At 37.7% G+C, this 21,440-nt stretch overlaps 2 pseudogenes; one reads left to right on the forward strand and one right to left on the reverse strand.

Moving 5' to 3' along the window:
* Nucleotides 1–264: 264 nt before the first annotated feature.
* LOC134390205 (transport and Golgi organization protein 1 homolog) lies at nucleotides 265–20,620 on the reverse strand (annotated as a pseudogene).
* LOC134390875 (Parkinson disease protein 7 homolog) lies at nucleotides 16,468–17,250 on the forward strand (annotated as a pseudogene).
* Nucleotides 20,621–21,440: the final 820 nt, after the last annotated feature.

The raw sequence follows: 21,440 nt of genomic DNA on the forward strand, positions 1-21,440 counted from the left end.
AAATGTCACAAGTATCATAATAATCAAATGAAACAGACACTTGGGAAATATTAATAAAACAAATCTTTATTAACTATTAATACAGAGAACTTCAGCAAGAGGGGAGATAAAGTTTACTGATCTTTAGTTAAACATTTTTAGCATAACAGTATTATAAACACCTTGTTATGTATTTATCTGGTGCATACTAAAAAGAGAATAATGGAAATACATGTTCTTAAAGCATTTCCACAGGAAATGTTTTTATATTTATGACATTCTAAATTATTTATCAGAAATAAAGTACTCTCTTGGGCCAAGAGAGCCAAAAGGTGTAAATGGTGTGTGTCCTGGTCCAAATCCCCGAGGGTCAAAAGGCAGGTCCCATCTTCCAGGTGGAACGCCTGGTGCATATTCTCTTCAGTCTAGTGGTGGACGCATATGAGGACCTGGAAAACAAACATTCAGTCATGTAAAAATACCTAGGAATATATCTAAATTAAGATGATTCCAGGTACATTAACTTATTCTCTAATTTCTCACAACCTTAGAACGTCAACTGGTGGCATCCCAGTTTTATAGATGAGGCAAACTGAGACTCAGCATTTTTAAGTTACATGCTTTTGGCCAGCCAGCCACCAAGGAGCATGGGCAGGATTTAAACATGGCTCTACCCAGCTCCACACCTGCATTCTTTCCACTATACAGTCTTGCCATCTTTTTCTCATAAGAGCTCAATTTGTACTTGGACATACCATAATACCATACCAAAAGTGACAGATTATGAAATAGGGCTTCCCTGCAACAAAGAAATTTTGATAAAGGAAACTCCATTGTGTACTACTGTAAAAATTCATGCAATAGCTCAGCATAGAACTAACAAACACCATCAAATTCAAGGTGCTTGCTCTGCTGGAGAAGACCTTCTAGCTTCAGCAATGAAAATCAGCAACATTCACTGGATAGCTATTACATCCTACCTTCTCTTTCAAAACTCCTCATCTATTCCCAAGTGAGGAGTGAGGCTTTAACCTTTCGTTCTTTTGTGTTCTGTGACCCATTTCTTATGCTTCTGTTATGGGTGATCACAAGCTTTATGTTGTAGAATCTATGTGTCTGTGACCTACAGGACATCTTGAGTTAAGGGATGTGTCTTAACCACCTTTCTATCCATTGCAGAGCCTGGTACATAGCCATGGGTGTTTAATATACAGCTTCAGAAATCAGATATCTGTCTATCAATAGCTCCTTTTCTTTTCTAGATGAGATAGTTACTGCCATCTTAGTACAGAGAGACTGTGGAGCACTCCATGTGTCCTAAGAACTTGAGCCAAAATTGAAATGTACTCAGTCAGCTTTATCCTTGTATTGCAAAGCCCTGCAATAGCAACTGTTTTAGCGAGGAACAGAGAGAAAAGATGAATATGCTTTACAAGTCAGTTACTACTATTCAAATCATCATACCGAATGGTGGAGGAAATGGCCGAGGCCAGAAAGGCCCGCAGAGGAGAGGAGGTGGTCCATATCGAATGGGTGGTGGGATGGGGCCTCCAACGAGGGAGCTCATGGGGGGCACCCCCGGAAAACGAGGTGGGGGGCCTTTAGGAGCCATATTAACCTGCAGAATAGAAGCAATTCAAGTTTTGAAAATACTTCGGTAGGACAGACAAAAGCACCAACACCAGTAAAAGGTAAAACCCAAAGAAGCAGATGTCAGACACCTGTCCAAAGAACAGAATCAGTGCAACAAAATTCTATCCCTCCCCCGTTTGTTCTCACTGACAGTTTAGAGAGGTTATAGGGATGCCACAGGAGTGAACGGTCTCACTGTAAGCGTATTACTGTTTGTGTCTGCGAATGGAAGGGAAAAGCTGGAGGACTGTCAAAGATTATCAATGGAGATGACTCTTGATTAATGAAGAAGCCACACCACACACACTGTGATGTCCCTCTAAGGCAGTCACTCCCTCCATTCACCACAATAGCTCTTTATTTTCATATTAAGAATGCAGAGAAGAAAAAGGAATGAAAAATCCTTTCTCTACACATGTCCTAATAGCTACTAGTCAGAGTACCTTCAGAAGGGCTTTCGTATATCTTGAATTCTCAGAACTCTAAATCTCTAAGTATGAACATCTTATTTTCATTATGGGAGAACAGAGTTTTAGATAATTTGCTGAAGGTCCCCCAGCATGGAAGAGGCCAAGCTGGAATTCAATACCAGGTTTGCCTCCAAGCCCTTGCTCTTTCCACCTCTGCTTCTCATCTCTAACAAAGGGGTCTCTACTCTCTCTAAAGTCTTCCACCTCAAAGGGCTTTTGGGTCTAACCCAAGCTTCCCTTGGATAAAGAGATCTCTCAAGAGATATGTGTTCCTGGAGTCCTGCCCTGGAACTCAGAAGTATCTTCCAACAGAAACAATGTTATATATACAATTAGGCAGGCACAGCTCTAATATTTACCTTCATTCATTAGAAATACTATATATTATAAGATACTGACTAATCATTTCCTATGGTAAACTGGGTTGGAAACTCTAAATATTTAAACTTCTTTGATTTCAACATAGAGAAGCACTATGAGGTATGATCAGAAGACTTACCAGCTATAACAGCAACAGAAGTAACAAGAGAATACAGTTATGTGAACATAATTTAAAGCCATTGCTGGGAACGGAATCAACAGGTAATTACAGATTTTCACTACTATTTCACTTGCAGCAAACATTCTTCTGTTATCAATCTGTAATTTCAGATCATTCAAAGTAGGCTTTGCCAGGGCTGGCCCGTGGTTCAATTGAGAGGGTGTGGTGCTGATAACACGAAGGCCGTGGGTTCGGATCCCTATGTAGGGATGGCCGGTTAGCTCACTTGGAGAGCGTGGTGCTGACAACACCAAGTAAAGGGTTAAGATCCCCTTACAAGTCATCTTTATCAGCACCGCACTCTCCTGAGTGAGCCACGGGCCGGCCCTCCTTACCAGTCATCTTTTAAAAAAAAAAACCAAAAAGCATAGTGGGCTTTGCCTAGCGTAGAAGTGGAGAAATTTTTAAATAGCAGTCTTCCTAATGAAAATATAAGAACTATGGGTTTTGCAACTTAAAATGAATTTACTTTGCCTAAGAGCATTCAACACTGAATCACACAATATAGTTGAAATGATGAGTTTTCACATTTTTAAAGGTAATTGCAATTATAGCAGATGCTCTGAACAGGTTGTCTAACCAAAACAGGCAAGTGGAGAAAAAAACAGCCAACCAACTAGTCAGATTTCAGCAACATTCCCAAATCAAGGACAAGAGTGAGATCAGTACTGCAGTGCAATTTAAAGCCAGGTATATTAGTACTCCTCATATCCTTTCCAGAAATACACCAAGAAAAAGCCCAGTCCAGTCCTCGACCTCTATGTACTTACTGCTCCTGGATGCTCAGCCAAAGAAGTAATGCTGGGAACTGAAGGGCCTTCAGGCTCTTGGGGAACAGTTTGCTTTTTAAAAAATAAACAGTAGAACACACAAAGAGAAGATGAGGCAAAGAGAGAGTGCTGTAGGAAAAGCTGAATGTTCCTGAAATACCTAATTGTAATTCACAACAGCTGTAGCATTTACCTTGCCTCCGTCTGTCACCTTAGAAGGGGAAGAGCTTCTTGAGTTGCTGTTTATCATGGCAGCTGGACCAGATCCTGGGTCTGTGAAAGGCCAGAGTATTTATTTAGACTGATTTTGACTTGTATACTGTGAAAAAATCCTCCACTCACCTTCCACCATGACTTTAGACTCTTTGAACACACTTAGGTCTCTTACCAGAGGCAGAGGGTTTCCCAGACACCTCAGAAGACCATTAGAATGAGACAGAGGCCTGTCCACTGACCCTTGAGAAAGAGATAACTGAGCTCTTGAATGTATATTTTCAGAAGAAATAAACCAATTGTGGACAGACCTGGGTTCAACTCTAGATAGAAAGTGGCATTAGAAATGGGTCTCCCAATACAATTAAGGGAAATCACTTGTAATTTATGCACGGGCTTAAAGAATTAAAATAAGAACGGTTGTGGAGTGAAATAACAGCAATAAACCCTGCACATTAGGAGCACTGGTCCTGTACTTCATTTAAGCTTGATACAATTCTATAGGCTTCTTTGTTTCACTATATAATCGGACCTCAATATCTTACCTAGCATTATAGACATATTTAGGATTTTTAAAACAAACGTACAGTATTTCAGATTATAGTGATGATATATAGAAGTATATATCCTCCATAAACTATAAAGTTTTAAGGCTAGTTTTATAATATTCAGGAGAGGAACCTCAAATTTAAAGATGTAGGGTGTTACTTCCCAGTAAAAAGTTAAAAGAAACAAAAAACAAGAAAAGGACCTCCACAGAAATAATAAATAAATGCTTTCTGTTCTAAAGTAGATCTTGCAGTAGACTATCCACCAACACAAATGAAGAAATTTGCTTCTGTCTACTGGATCGACCCAAAATTCTAAAATGTTATTTGCATTAGAAATCTTGAATAAGAGGGAAAGAGCACTGTTGAAAAGTTTATTTCAAGGTCACATGTGAATGCTCACCAAATTCTCTTCTAGGCATATCTCTTCGGTTGAGCGTATCGGAGAGAGGCCTCCCGGGTGGCTCTGCTGCCAGTGGAGGGGAGCATTGTCCACCACTCACAGGGGATGGGCCAAACGAGCCGTTGTGGCTCAGAGGACCTGAAGAAGACAGCGTCTTGTTACCACGTTAAGACCTTTTTTTTCTTTGGTAAGTTCTTGGAATTATTTCTAGGACATCATAATTATTACACACAAAAGAAAAAGTAATTTATATACACTTTACACCAAAAACCAGAATGCTGCTTTTTACGAAATGTTTCCCACCTCTCCGTGGAGGGTTTTGTGTGTTTGGTCTTCCTGGCATTGGTTTTACAGTCACAGGCTCTTCTTTCAGCAGTGCCACCTTCTGAGTTATTTCCAATAATCTTGAATATAGAGAAAGAATGGACTTAAATGTGAAATAGAAATCAATTCCTTATTAGAGACCACATAGTACAGCCTTTAAAAAACTAAACTGCATTAAAAATAGAGATATCAAAATCACTGACTTGTGTCTCAGGTCAGCGGCTTCCCTTTTCTCTTCAGCTATAGCCCTTTCTGCATCGCGAATTCTTATCTGTTAGAGAAAATATATTTAAATTCAGTTGTGGTAGATTACACACAAAGTAAAGGAAAGAAAGAAAAGCTTACCCAGTTAGCATGCACTTTTTTCTCCTGAGCAGCAATCTGAAAACATACATCAAAAAATATGTTTTGGAACTCATTATAATAGCCATTATAACAGTCTGTATTCAATGCCAAAAAATTCTGCAACTGTAGGGCAGTATAATTATTACCTGATCTTTAAATGAGCACTCTGATTTCTGCAATTCTTCCTCCATTTCTTCAATTCTGCGCCTAAGAATTACACTTGTTTTTACCAGTTAAAGCACAACTGGATAAAAATTCAAACAACCTGGCCACATTCCCAATACTCTTAAGAACTGTACCCTAAAAGACTTCATCCATACATATAAAAACATATTTACATGGTTATATAAATAGAGTACAAGAATGTTGAAAGCTAATGCTACATAATTTCCTTATTATTTAATGGCTAGAAATTCTTAGTCGATGGAGATTATGAGTTGATAAATTATAGTTTCCTTATATGTTCTTCAATATGTTCCCAGATAATTCTATTAATATCTTCTTTGATAAAGCTTTTTTACCCCCTTATCAGAAAACTTCCAAGAATTATGACTACTGCATCTATCAAATGGCACAGTAACTTTAATCGCTTTTGATACATCCTATAACAAATTGGTCTCTTATAGAATCACTGCAATATATACTCCCCTCTCCCCCAAACTGTTTGCATTAACCAAGTTCCCTTACATACAGTCTTGCCAGCACTGGGTATAAAATTTACTTTTTCTCTTGTGAGAACTGAAGGTATTCATGCCCACTGGCATTTATGCTTCTGTACAATTATTCTCTTCTACACAATGTAAAGATGGTTATAAAAAAACTAACACTAGTTTCATTAGCCATTGACACCACCTTTAGAAGCTGAACTCACTTGTAAGTTTTTACTTCCTCTGCGGCCAAAACCACCTTCTCATCTGCAGTTGACAGCTGCTGCTCTCTTTCTTGCCGCTCATACTCTTCTTCACTCAATTTCCTAAGATAAAATGGGTTGTCAAGTGAAAGTGTTTCTCTTTCTTCCCAGCAGTCTAGCTGAAATCTCTATTCAAATGTCACTTCCCATCCTACTCCCAAAAATACACAGACATACAGAGTCTAAGAAGGAATTCAAACCTGCCATTTAGGGATAAAAATCAAACTATGGCCTGTTTGAGAATCACCTGCATATTCTAACTCATAATTCTCTGCTCACTAATGAACAAAACAGATGTAAAAACACAGTGGGCAATCTCTTGTGCTGGACATGAAGAAAGCTCACGTTACTTCAGTGTGGAGACCCAGTCAAATCAACCGAGCATAGCTAAGCTTATTTGGGATAAGCAAGAGAGAATTAATTCTCTTATTTCTACCATGGAAAGACCACTAGTTACATTTCTTATTTTGTTATGGGTGAACTGTTTCTGAAACCAAGACATGATAAAGGTAGTCAGCGAAAGAGCCCTTGGAACATGTCATGTAACTATGCAATTAACGGGAGAACATTTTCACATGTCAGGTGTGGAACTCCTACTACCTACTTCGATGGAATCATGATTAAGGAAAGAGGCCAATCTGAGTATTGGCAATGTTTATTGAACAGAAAAAGAATCCAAACGGTCCCATAATCAGGGTGATATCTACTAGAAACTGGTTTCAACCTAATAACTTTGAAGTTCATGATGTCAATCGACTATAACATAGATTGTAAAGGGAGCAACATTTAATGGTTTAAAAATGCCATTTTCTAGTAACCTTTGTACTTCTTTACCCATAGTTCTGATTCATGATACTTAAATTGAAAGTTAACTTTCTATGAATCAGAAGCAAAATTAGAAGAGCTATAGTAAAAAAAAGTTTACTAACACCAAAGAATAAGGTTTACGTATTTTTTTATAACTGCTCATGCAGTACTTTAGGAAATATTTTACGTGTGGCTATAATACAGCAGTCACTTTGTAAGGTGCTAAGATAAAAGTATGGGTAAAGTACTATACCCACAGTAAAAAAAAGGAGCTCACAGTTTAACGTATAAAAGATATATATAAGAACTGAACAATCCCTCCCTAACTCTGGTTTAGTAAGAAATGTGAAAAAACTGAGACTTGAAGAAATACCAGTGAGAATTTTGCTTCCAATAGTGGATGAGTTAGTCTGAGAACAATGAGAAAATCTAGACAAAAATAGAAAGACTGTGCTTGAAGGCATCAGAGAGCTGATAAGGCATGAAAGGTACATGTGTATGGCCAAGATCCTGTAGGAAAAAGGATCTCACAATTACAAGTAAGACTGGCATTTTAAGCCACTCTTCCCCTAGGTTCATCCACACATTGAAGACAGTGCAGAGAGATAAGGAATCTGAACATAGCTTCCAACAGATCTCTGGTTCAAATAAAAAAGAGGTGGAGTTCTGGGCTGCTGGAGATGGGGGAACTCTATTAAAAGCCCTGGGCTTTGAGCTGAGAGTAAAAAGTGCTGGATGCGTGGAATATTAAACTGTTAATACAATGTCCTTTGAAGAAACTATGACATTTTTGAATGACCTTAACTGCTGACTGGATTAGGTGATGAGGACTTGCTAGAAATAACCTCAAATATTTCCGGTGGGAAGATCACACCATCCTAGGCCTCAAATTTCCTTTATCATTATCATAATTGTCACTCAATCTAAACTGAGCAGGCACTCCACAAGACAAGACAATGTGATCAAAATCTAAAATACAAGAGAAATGGACTCAATGGCTTCACATAATGGAATTATTTTTACCCAGATTTTTAAATTATTTTGCCTTACATATTCAAGGAAGTGAAAATGAAGGTCAAGAATTTCAGCAGAGGATTAGAAATTATAAAATGAATAATAGTAATTGAAATTAAGAACTCAATGACTGAGTTTAGCATCAGGTTTCATAACTGAAGTGAGATTTTCGTACGTTGGAAGACAGGTAAAACAAAACATCCAGAATGAAGCAAATTGAGAATGCAGGAGATAGAGGAAATAATTTTCAAAAAGCCTGACATGTTTAATTGGTATCTCAGGAGAAGACAAACTGAGGCAAAATTAATACGGAAAAAAAAATACCTCCAAATTCAAGAGGTGTTCATCACCCAAGCAGCAGGAATGCAAAAGAGAGACAGAGAAAGGGGGAAAACGAAAACCCCACTCTTGGGCACCTCCCCATAAAACTGCTGAAAACCAAAAAGAAATATGACTGAAGGTGCTAGGACAGGGGTGAAACATTTGAAAGAGGGGAAATAAGAATGATGACAGATTCCTCAGGGAAACTTTAAAACCAGAAAATAAGCAATTGGTTATCTTTAAAGTGCTGAAATTCAATAACTGCGAAAAATTCTACAGCCAGCAGAAAGATATTTTAAAAATGGAATCATAATAAAGACATCTGATACAAAGGTAAACTCATCAAATCTGTTTCTAAAGGATGTTCCAGTAGAATGAAAGTGATCCCAAATGTAAGACCAAAGATGTAGGTGAATAAAGAACTACAGGGACAATAAATATGTGTGTAAATTGAATGAACACTGCAGGACAGCACTGTGAAAGACAAAAAAGTCTTGTGGAGTTTGAGGTATACAGGATACTAAAATACACTAGCACAGAAGCACCTAAGTCAGGATGGAAATAAAGCCCAGAAAGAGGTAAATCTATTAATTTATGTCAGACTTTTTGATAAGTCTGGGATATAATTTTGTGGTCTTTTAAGCTATGGTCACGTGGCAATTAACAGGGATACATTCTGATAAATGCATTGCTAAGTGATTTCATCACTGTGTAAACACCAGACTGTGTACGTACACAAACCTAAATGCTATAGCCTACTACACATCTATAATCTGTGGGCCTACCATCATACATGTGGTGCATCATTGACCAAAATGTCATTACAAGATGAGCAAGATGACCTGTAACTAACTACCAAGCTTAAACAAGGGAAGAGAATAATTTAAAATGTTCAAACAATTCAAGAGGAAGAAGAAAAGAAACACAGTAGAAACCAACAAACGGAAAGCAAATACCAATATGTAGATTTAAACTCAAACACATATTTAACAGTTACTCATTTATAAGAATAAAATGAGTACTCACCCAGTGTCTATGGCTATTTATGCCACCACTCCCTCCAGAAAAGATTTTAAGGAGCATAAACATTTGAGTAAGCAGGAGATTGGCAGGTGGAAATAGAGTTAGAATACAGTTTTGCTACGGAGAAAACCACACACATGACAAGGAGCCGTGGAGTGGTATGAAGGGACTGTACTGTGTGTGGCTGTAGGTCAGGAAGCATCCGAAGGAGCTACAGGAAATGGACCTGGAGAGGCAGCTCGGGGCCATGTAAGGGGAGCAACCTCTATACCTGCTGAGGAGTCCAACATGGATACTGAAGAGAATGGGGTATCCTTGACAGAGTTTAGGCACATAATGAAATGGACCCACTTGTATTTTAGGATATTCACTCTTGGAGCTTCAAGAAAATTGATCAGAGTGTGGAGGAAGTTGCATAAGAAAGGGAGTCTGAAGACAGGTGATTAGTTAGGGGACTGGCAGAAAAGATGACATGTGCCTGAACTAACATAGTGGCTTTGAGAGAGGACAGTAGAATACAGACCAGACATGGTGACTGAAAGGAGGCTGGAGGAGCTGAATAAAATAGTGCCACAGTGCCCGAGTCCTGAAGAAAAACTGTCACTTACATGATTCACCCTACTATTAGGGCAGAGACATGCTTATTCTTAGAAAAGGTAATAAAAAGAGGAATGTTTCTCTCAAGTGGGCCAGGTTGTTAGAGCTGGCCTGAACAAAATTCAGAAATTTAAATTGGTTACTTGATGAGCGAAGAATTAGAGAAAGTTAACGGTGTGCTTTCAGTGTTTAATGGAATCAGGCAGTACAAGCACTTTTTAAGAAGTTAGCTTTATTCAGCAATACAGGCCTTCTCCCAGACTGAGTAGAGTGTAAGAGTAAACACAAATAGCAATGCCACAGACAAGCTATTTTTAGGAATTCAAATATTTTTGTGGAGAAAAACCACAAAATTGACTACAAAAATACATCTTTTGAGAGATACTTAGCTCCAAATTTGAGATGTATATTTCAAAAGTTTAATAGCTAAATATACACACCAAACAGATATTTCTGTATTCAAAACTCCTAACATCCTTACCATAATTACATCATGATTAGTCTGAATATTTGATTTTATTAATTCCGTTACTTTCAGTAACTATATATTCATTTGAAGTTATTATTCTACAAAAAACATGTTGTACAAATCACCTGGAATTTGAAGAGACTATATCAAGCACTAGTAAAAGAAATGTAAGACTAATCAGAATTACATAAATGACCACAAAGAAAGGCAAATGGAGGAAGTGGTGGACTACAGACAGGGTGTGCATCTGCAGAAAAGAAGCACGTGTGCAGCAGCAGCCGCTGCTACCAGTAAACCGCGCCCCTCACATGAATTACAGGCAACAATTGCTGATGCCTGGTCAGAACAGAAAGAAAAATGCAAGTTCTGGGGAAAAAAATGCAAAGAAGGAAAGACAACACATACTAATCACAGGTGGAAAAAGCCATAAATAATCTTTAAGATAAAATTATCTACATTAGTATACACATTTAGTCATGACAATTGTGTTAACAACTAACAATGAAAATCTTACTTTTGCAGAGCCATCTCATTCTGCTGGTATAGTTCACTCAAAATCTCCACTTTCTGTCTCAGGGTTTTACATTCATCCTCCAGTCCAGCTTTGGCAGACTGCAGTGAACTGCAGTCCTTTTCTAATTGCTTTATTCCATCTGTAAAGGATAAAACAGTTGAGCTCTATGTGTGTGCACAAGGACGTCAGAACGTGGTTGAGAAGGCGGTGCCGACAGGGGTGAGAAGGGCAAAGCAGAAAGCCATTCCTCGTCTTCCCAATGATATTTTGTATCTTTCCAATATGTGGTGCTTTCTTTTCAAGAAGCAACCTACCTTGCAGGTTCCATTTTGTGGACATGGAGGCTCTTAGCTTAAATTGTAAGAGTTTTAGATCTTCTTCAACTACTGATATTGTAGTTTGTGTCTAAAATGTGCACAAGAGAGAAGTATTCTTAAAAGTGAGTCATCGTTAGTATTCCCAAGCACTTATGGGACTCTATAAAAAGTATTATACCTGAGAGACGCCCATCATCTGCTTAATTCGAGTTTTCATTTTCCCATTTTGATTACCTAAAAAACAGAAGGTTTTAATTGCTTTTTCTTCCCTTGCTTTTTTAACTAACATTTTCTTGACTTCCTCAAAACTACAAAATTATCGTGTTCAAATACTAATAGAAAAAAGCAAATTAACCAACAAAACTAATGAGACTAATTGACTTTTAAGAGAGACATATAATTAAAAAGTAAATTCCTAGTATGTACAATAAAAATGTTATCCATGCTGTTTTTGAGCAAGAAGAAATATCTGAGATGAAGCTCTGTCTTCTGTTTCAGATCTCTGCTTGGGTAAGTGTCTTATTTTAGAAAGAGTCACTCCTCTGTTCTCCCCCAGGATCTGTTATCAGGTGTGGTTTAAAACAACCACTAATGCAAGCAGTAGCCAACTTGGGAAACTGTGTTTAGAAACATTTTCTTCATCAGCAAACACTGCTACACTTTAGCCTCCACTGTCACAGCCTAAGTTAGTTTATAGCTCCAACCACCTTAGTACTCTTAAAACTGGTTGTAAGCCTTAAAACCGCACAGCTACACAGATGAGTATTAAAATCATATGCCATCTCTCTGAAGCTGAGAAACAAGTTTCTCCTATTGCATGTGTTCAATACTTAGAGGTATAAAACATGACCCATACAGTTCTAATGCATATCAACTAGTTCTCAATGGGATGGAAAAAAAGTTCAGTGTTCTTTGCATTCCAATTGCTATATCACACCCAGCAAACCACCTGTGCCCAATGCAAATAGACCTATATAGAAATCTAATGATATGTTTCTATGACTGTAAAGCTTAAGAGGAAATTCAGCCAGCGGAGAAGCAGCATCAGTGTACTAAATTAAAGACAGGAAGGCAACAAGGGGTCCAACTTCCTGAGACTGATCTTACCTCCCACCTCTGCATTTGCTAATTCATCTGACTCCTTTCCTCCTTTATTTTGACTCTCAGATTCAGACTCATACTCTAACTGATTCAACTGTGTAATGAAATTAGTCAAAGCCTAGAAAAGAAGCAAAAGGGGATCCGTAAGAGCCTCTCAAATTTAATCCAGCAAATTTCATGAGAATTCATGAGAATTAAGCATGTATTCATGAGAATGAACTTACATTAATATTATCATCTTTGTGAGTAATAGCTACTTGTAAATCTTTCTGAGACTTCTTAAAGGATTGGATTTGCTCACTGAGTTCATCATGTGATTTACTCCAGTCTCTGATTTCCTGCTGCAACTGAAAGGTCAAACGTGAATTCCCACAGGTTAGGGCTTTTGCACTGAAGACATGAGAACTATGTGAAAGAGACTGGGAAGTAAGAAACTAAGCCCCTCCCTGACCTGTGACTATGGGTTAAAACCCTTGCTAAAGGAAAGTGGAGAGTGGTCTTAACATTCAGAGCTATAGCATGAACACCAGATCTGTCAAGGAAGTTGATCCAGTTCACTGTATCCTTCAGAAAATTGGGGCCAATTCAAATAACTCACTTCCAGTAGGAATGGAAGAGCATGTCCTATCGTCTCCCAAGTCCAGACTCTTGATTATGTAACCTTCCCTTGGCCAATGAAGCAGTTAATTACTCGAAGAAGGGTTAAAAAATACCTACTTCTTTGGTCTAAAAAGCCAATCTATTACACCTTTGAAGCTACTCAATTTAGTAGTTGGTTAATGTTTGATAAGACAAAGTCTAAACACTCTGATCATAAATTGTACAGAACAGGAGCTCTGGAACAGATAAGATTGTAGACATGCACTCAGTTCTGGAAGCAGAGTTTTAACTTTGCATATCCATGTACAGAATTCTGCATGCTCATTTCATTACCTTAAAAAACAATCTGAGAAAAAATATTCATGAGGCAATGGTATTTGGTTGTCTAGATTACATGACCTAAGATATCCATTATTTTTTTTTACCTGCTCTTTCTTCTTCTTAAGCCTAGCATTTTCTTCTTGAACCCGGTGGCATTCAGACTTCATCTTCTCTTCACTAAGCTGATCTTCTTTAATAGCAATTTGAACCTAATGTGAAAACATTCCTATCAGTGAATTAATTCGAAAGGACAAGCACGTTACAATTTCCCAACCAGAAATAATGTAGTTTTCATTTTCTGCATATTTCAGCACACATCACAGTTTTGCTCCTCAACAAAACTAAAACATAGTATAACTATTCCGTAGGAAGTGTAGTCAGCTTTACCTCTGCAAATTCTGAAGCGTTCATGCAAATAACATTGTTTAACTTCTCTATAGATTTCCTGTTTTCTAATATCTGCCATGTGGAAACAGAACACAAAACATATATTAGAATTTTAGTAGGAACATCAGGATATGTGCCAAAAAGAAGAAACAATAACAAAACGTATCCCCCTGCCATCCTGTATGTTTCAGGTAAAAGCATGTGAACCAATTTTGGCATAGGGGAAAAATCAAGAACTTAAAGCAGAACCATAATTGAGTGCACAAATATTTCATGACATCCACAACCTTCCTTGTTATGAGATAATGTAGTAGATGACCAGACAGAAAGGTGAAAGCACAGAAAAAGAACAAAGTTTCAAGTAAACCAATTCAAATCAGTCATTTTTTTCTAATGGCAGAGAAAACAAACAAACAAAGAAACAAACCCAAGAACACTTTAAAAATTCTCTTGCCTGAATTAAAAATGGCAGGATTTGAGGGAGATAAGATAAATTTCACATACAGAAGAAATTCCAAACAATTTATGAAGATACTGGCTCTTCAAGGAGGTGGGGCATAACTCTCCCCTCTTGGACTGTGGGTAACTTCCTTCCAAAGAGTCCAGTATATAAAAGTTGGAAAAAGAGTAATTTCATAACAGAAAAACTTGGCACGACTACCTTTGCTAGGTGGTCAAGCTCAACTGGGTGTCTGACATACAGGAAGCCTCTCTACTGTCTTTGCAACTTTCATGTAATTCTAAATCTAAAAAGTTAACTGAAAAAGAACTTACAGAACCAAATGTAAGGACTGTTACAGTTGTCACAGTCACAGTTTCTTGGTTGCTGTATATGCTTCAGAGGACAGAACCAAGTAATATGAAAATTACACAGAGCTGAGGACAAAAATACTTCCATAAAACCACTTTAAATTATATTAGTCCTTAAAATTCCTCAAAAATGGACAGAAGTAGGTTCAACTTCTCTGACTCCCACTCTTAATTTAGATAACAGCATGGAAAATATCGTGTTCAGCTCATGCAGTATACAGAATATTTAAAAGTGTTACACTACAGTGACACTTAGCAGCAAAACTCTTACCAAGTCCTGATTCCTGACAGTATGTTCTCGCTCAGATTCTAACATAACACGAAGACTTTTAACTGTTTCATCCAGAATTTTACTAGTTTTTTCAAGTGTCTTGATTTTATCCTACAAAAAAAGATATTAAGATTAGTAATAATTACTCATTACTTTAACTTCTGTTTTCAGAATGTAATCCCAAGAAGGGAATTTTACCTTATATTTAATCGCTTCATCGCGAAGAATCATATTTTGTTTCTTGGTTTCTTGAATATATTTCTTTGATTCCTTGATCTATATAAAATAAAGCATTCAGAATAAAAAATATAAGTTATAGTTCTACCAAAACTTATTTCCAAATAAGTGACCCCTTCCAGAACGAAACAGTGCTTTACACATATGATGACTGCTTAAGATCTGAATGGTTGGTAGCAAATAATAAGAAAATATGATTTAACAATAGTATAATAACTAAATTTATAGTAACTGTAAAACAGGCAGAAATAATTCAAGCGGGAACAATGGGGAACAAAACTAAAAAAATCATTATACCTTCTGTTCATAGTCTGACAACTTTTGAACAAGTTCTCTATTTTCTCTTGTGATGTTTTTCACCTTGTCAGAAATCTGCTGTTCAGTGACTAAAAAGGGGGCAAAAATCAATACGTCACTAAATAAAATTGTTACCCAATGTATTAGCAGCAAAGACATGTTACTTGACACTATGAGGAAAAAGAACTTCTTTTCAAAACTTTTATGACTTTTTAAAGAGCAATCTGTAGTTTACAGCAATAAGGATATAAAAATATTATTAAAATTTAAGAAAAATATTCTTATAATAGAATGGTTATTTAAATGAGATTCTAGTTTAAATATATTTCATAAATTGGAAATATAGTAAAACGTTATAGCTTGATGTTCCTTTCTGCATGAAGCACATTTCTTCTCAGAAAATGGGATCCCTTCAAATACATGTTATTTACAAAAAGAAACAGAATGAAAATGCAAATATATTGATTGATATTTCTATTCCTCAAATTATCTAGTTTAATAAATGTTTCATGTATTGTTTAAATCATTAGCACAGGAACGTTGTTCACCTGTAATAAATCTGCATTGCATCAACATTTAAAGTCAGGCTGCCCCAAATTAAACTACTCATCTTCTCTCTAGTCCCACAATTAACTCATCCTCATCTCCTATCCATTGTTATCACCACCATCTACTCCATCATCCAACCTAGCACCTCAGGAAAACTAAAACTTTCGGGAGCTAATAAGTCAATCAGACATAAGAAGTCATTATATCTACTTCTAGCTTGTATAAAACTCATGACAAACACCAATACAGAGGAAACACTACCAAAGATAAAATAAGTCTAAAATTTTACCTTGATAAACTCTACTCTTTACCTGGAAGAGAGAGAAATAAAATTAAATTTGATGTTAAACATTTTATTAATAAAAATATATAGTTCGTAATATAACGGTGAAAAATCATAACCAAGTGAGAGTTTTATAATGGTTTGACTCAGCCTAATGAATTCATAGGATTAAAAAAAAGAAAAGGTTAGAAAGAATTTCAAATATAATTGGTGGCGATACTTCATAAATAGTCTTGAGAGAAAAAAGCACTAAGGTAAATATACCTTGCAGCTAAAGATATGTTTATATATCTATTACATGAGCACCAATTTTACAAAATGAACACAATTTTAGAACAGAAAAGACTAATATTTCATAATATCCTAATGCTTATTTACCTAAAATCATTTATTTAATAACCCAAAATAGTCAAGATGAGGTCTAGAAACAATGATTGTTCAAAAAGAGTCTGAGGAAACAAAATTAAAGTTATAATCTTTGTACTAAGATATGCCTCTTTCATTCAACAGAAAACATCTTTGAAATCTTATTCAAAGTTGGCTGTTGGCTGAATTTAGAAATACTTCTGGGTGTGTGGTCCCTTTCAGTCAGGTTTGGGTCTTTAAAAATATTATCTAAAAATATTACCGGACCTTGAAAAAGAGCTCTGGTTATCCTGGCTAAAAGAGCAGAGGAAATGGAGACAGTCATCCCTGTAGATGTCATGAGATGAGTTGGGATTAAGGTCACCATTGCACATCTGGCTGGAAAAGACCCCGTACAGTGTAGCCATGATGTTGTCATTTGTCCTGATGCCAGTCTTGAAGGTGCCAAAAAAACAAGGACCATATAATGTGGTGGTTCTCCAGGAGGTAATCTGGGTGCACAGAATTTATCTGACTCTGCTGCTGGGAAAGAGACACTGAAGGAACAAGAAAAGAGGAAGGGCCTCATAGCTGCCATCTGTGCAGGTCCTATTGCTCTGTTGGCCCATGAAGTAGGTTTTGAAAGCAAAGTTACAACATAGCCACTTGCTAAAAACAAAATGATAAATGGAAGTCATTACAGCCATTCAGACTCGTGTGGAAAAGGACAGCCTGATTCTTACAAGCCGAGGTCCTGGGACCGGCTTTGAGTTTATTCCTGCTATTGTCAAGGTGCTGAGCAGCAAGGAGGTGGCTGATCAAGTGAAGGCTCCACTTGTTCTTAAAGATTAGAGCAAAAGAAGTTGATGGTGAGTTAGAGAAATAGGCCTTATAATCCATTCTCTCTGTGTTCACTTCAAACAAAAAATGACTGGTTAATGTGCTGAGAAGCTGTCATAACTGCTTTTGTGAAGTGTAGTTGTGAAGTAACAACTCCACAGAGATTTCTCAGCCTACAAATTGTCTGTACATTTCTGAACATTGTCTGCCAAATAAACAGGGCATTTAGACACACACAAAAAAATCTCATGAGTTAGATCGTTTAATTTTCCCAGGCCACTATAAACAGTGATCATACATCTGAAAGGGAAGGGAAGACTGCTAGAGCAAAATGCAGAAGAGACAGAGAAATAACAGCTAACATCTTTCAAAACGGGCAAAAACTAAATCACCCCCTGAAGACAGCTCTAAATTTACAGGATAATAAAATCTAAGCAGTAACTAATTTAAAAAAATTACTACTATATTTCTTTAGAACTCCAAATACGTTTCTCCTTTCAAATGTTATAAATGGTGATGGGATTTTCAGACCGGTCCACAAAATCATCCATGGTACCTCATTATTAGTACAGTATCTAAACACCACTTACAAGAATGCTGTTCCAGGAAAATGCATTCAGAAAATTCCAACGTGGAAAGAAATGACTATTTCTCTACTGTCACAGCCTAGCTAAAGAGAGAGTAAGCTTCCTTTGCTCCCTTTCAGCCAAACGAAAAGTTACGTAGGGCCCAGGTTTCCAAAAGGCAAATGCCAAGGCTGAGAAGCAACAGGACAAAGAGACTACATAACCTTGTGCAAATCAAAACAGGTGTTAAAGTTTTTATAAATGGGAGAGAGAAGAGTAGGAAATATAAAATGTTTTCACCTTTTCCCCTTCTGTTCACACTTTTATTCTCCCCTTTTCCTTTTATCTAAGGAAAAACCTCATGAGGCTAGAGAATCCAGGCAAAAGAAATCCTTCTTTTAGGAGTGATTTTACAATCAATTGGGCAAGGGGAGGAAACTTATTAACAATAATATGTTGAATTTAATATAGTTAAGAAATTAATAAAACAATACAGTACTCAGTTTGAGAAAGAATTGCATTCAATGCTTTTGGCCACTTTAACTGTTAAGTTTCAAATGAAAGCTTTTCATTTGCACAGTTCATTTACACAGAATAATTTCCCCCAATTATGTGAAACAAGTGTGAAGCAGAATGACATACAGTACAATAAAAAGTATGTAGGAGTATACACACATATACATACATATATATGTCTGAAAGTCAAATCCTGTACAGAAAAAAAGGATACAAAAGTTTAATAGTGTCTGAATATTATGTAATTTGTATTTCCAAATAAGATATTTTCTGAGCACATGATCAAATCAGAAAATCTGGCAAACACTTCTATATGTAAGGGGAAAAAACTGAAAATTTACTTCATCTCATAGATATAAGAATTTTTATCGTTCTATTGTATTTCCTTGCATTATTTTTTCTGGGTGGGTGCGAGTGTCCATATGTGTTTTATATAATGCACAGTTTACCTGTACTTTGACGTCTTGGTTTCTGCTTTTTTCCACTTCATGTTAAATTGTGAGCACTTTCGTCTCCTCAATGTCTTTGAAATATGTAAAGCCACCTTATATCCCATTATATGGATATACAATAATTTAACAATTCCCCTACCACAGGGATCATTTAGGTTGTGACAAGTTTTCACTCTAATAAGTTCTTTTCCACTGAATGCCCTTGTATTTGATCTTTAATGCATGATTGGTAATTTCTTTAGGACAGATAATTAGACATGATATTATACTATATAAAAGAATATGACCATTTGTAAGGCTTCTTATACATATCACTAAACGACTTTTCAGAGTGGCTGTATGAATTCCCAATTCTACTAACAGTGCATATGTGCACCCTCCTCATTCTTAATCTTTAGGTTTTGATATAAGGGATTCATAAATTGAACTTTGCCACTTGAATTTATACACTTTATTTTGTGCGCGTAAGTCTAAAACAGAAAGATTACACTATTGTAGAAGGTTAGCTTGAACTATAATCATTAATTACCATTTATGTTACTGAAAAAGAAGCAAATAAAAGGGCCAGTGATTATAAAACATCCCTTGCATTTATGAGTTAAAGTATAAATTAATTTACTCACAACAAGGACAGTTCTCCAGAAGAATACACCAAATGAAACAATTCCCAGGAAGGCTGTTATAAGTACAGGTTCCCATGGCAGTCCATAGAAATCTGGCCCAGGCTGAACATCATCAGGCAATGTAGCAACAAACTGAAATAGACATATTAGAAATAATGGGAAGCCTTAAAGAAATTTGCAATAATGCAGTCAGAAAGAGTCAGCCATAGAAATTCTATGCCAAACTCCACCAGATAACTACCCCCCAAAAAGCTTCAATGGCTCTTACTGCTTCAAAAAAGACATGATGTTGGCCGTCTCATTTCTCTTTTGACTAGTAGTGTTTTTAAGTATTACAAGTCTAAATGTCTTTAAGTTGATCATATATTTCCAGTTAGCAGAGACCCTGCCACATCATTTTGTCCAACACATGGCTAGAGTCCCTCTGGATCACACATTTTCTCTTGGTTAAGTGGTTTATGTTACTTAAAAAAACAAAAAGAAAAACAAAAAAAAAAAACCCACATAAGAGAAAAAATTTAAATCCAGTGAAAGTAATCAACTTTCATGGCTGCAAATAAAACCAATATGATGGTAATGGATGTGTTATTCCTCTCAAAATTTAAACTTTAATTTTATTCTACTCTTACATAAAGGACACATGCTAAGTCAGATAGCTCCTGGTAACTGGTCTAAATCAATCCTGAATTTAACTGTCTTCTATACAACTCGGCACCTTAATTTCAAATGTTTCCTGGGAGATAGTCCATCAAACACCTACCTGCTCCACACTGTTTTTGCTGCCCTCTACAAGAACCCGAGTTAACTACCATACTGATTGCATCCCCCAACAGTGCCAGTGGTTACTGGGAAAAGACGCACTGGCTCTCAGTGTTTGGATAGTGGCTTTAAACACAACACAGTGTCTGTCACTTCTAACTGTTCAGTAAGAAATGAGCAAGTGATGAAACATGAAATACACTCCCACTAGCCTCCCTAAACAGCACAGCAATGTACTGCCTGCCTCAGGCCTGACACGATCCATTTCCTTGGCCAGGTCGATCAGGGCACCCTCTCTGCTCAGAACTCGTCCACCCGCCTGCCAGAACTGGGGTCCCTCCGTGGGAACGTGGATGGTCACCTCCAGCAGCTTGGCTGTGAGGGTTGTATACAGCACTGACAGGGGTCCCCAAAGTGTCCTGTCCAACGTGGCTACAGGAGGCACAATGGCAGGGACTGCCTCCATCACGTATGAACAGGCAGCGGGTGAGACGCTTCGCTGCGGAACGGCACACGACTCGTCTCCTCTAATGAAGACCGGCTCACAGAGGAGACTGAACTCAGTCTGCCCCGTGGCCAGCTCTTTGGCCACAGAACACTGAGAACCCTGTTACCATGGTGACAATAGTGAACACTGTGAACACCGCGAGGGCGGGGCCTCTGTGGAAGGAACCAACCATGGAGCAGCGCGGGGGTGAGCGCGGCAGCCGAGCAGAAGCCTCCAAGTGGGGGAGGCAACTAATGGGGTCTCCTGCCATAGCAGCTGCGAGGATGGGCGACACAAGGGGCCAGAGTTAGGGAGCAAGTGGGCTACCGGGAGAGGACCATGTGCCAGGGCCAGGGTACAGGAGGAAGGCAGGCCTCTAAAGCTGCCCAGAACTGGCCCCTATGTCACAAAGTGCCGAGACCCCCGGCTGCCCTCCCGTCCGTACAGAAAAGGAGCCGCCGCGCGCCCTCCATCCTCTGCTGACTCTGTCTGCCCAAGCTCCAGCTGCTCACGCGGCCTCCCATTCTGGTGACACCCCTTTAAAAAGCCTATCCTGCCACAGTCATGCCATCATCACCACTATGTTAGTGGGTCCAGTCCTGGGTCCCACATTTTAAGGTTACTGACTCATGGAAAAGGACAGGGAGAATGAGTGGCCTGGAAATCACTCCAAAAGTTGATGATACTGGGCATATTTACACTGCAGAAAGAAAAACAAGTATTTGTAGATCTTTAAAGAGATGTCTTCGAGGTGAATATAAAGTTAATTCAGAAGAATGAGCATGAAGCAGGGAAATCC

Source organism: Cynocephalus volans, chromosome 11 (genome assembly GCF_027409185.1).
Source record: "Cynocephalus volans isolate mCynVol1 chromosome 11, mCynVol1.pri, whole genome shotgun sequence".
NCBI classification, from domain to species: domain Eukaryota; kingdom Metazoa; phylum Chordata; class Mammalia; order Dermoptera; family Cynocephalidae; genus Cynocephalus; species Cynocephalus volans.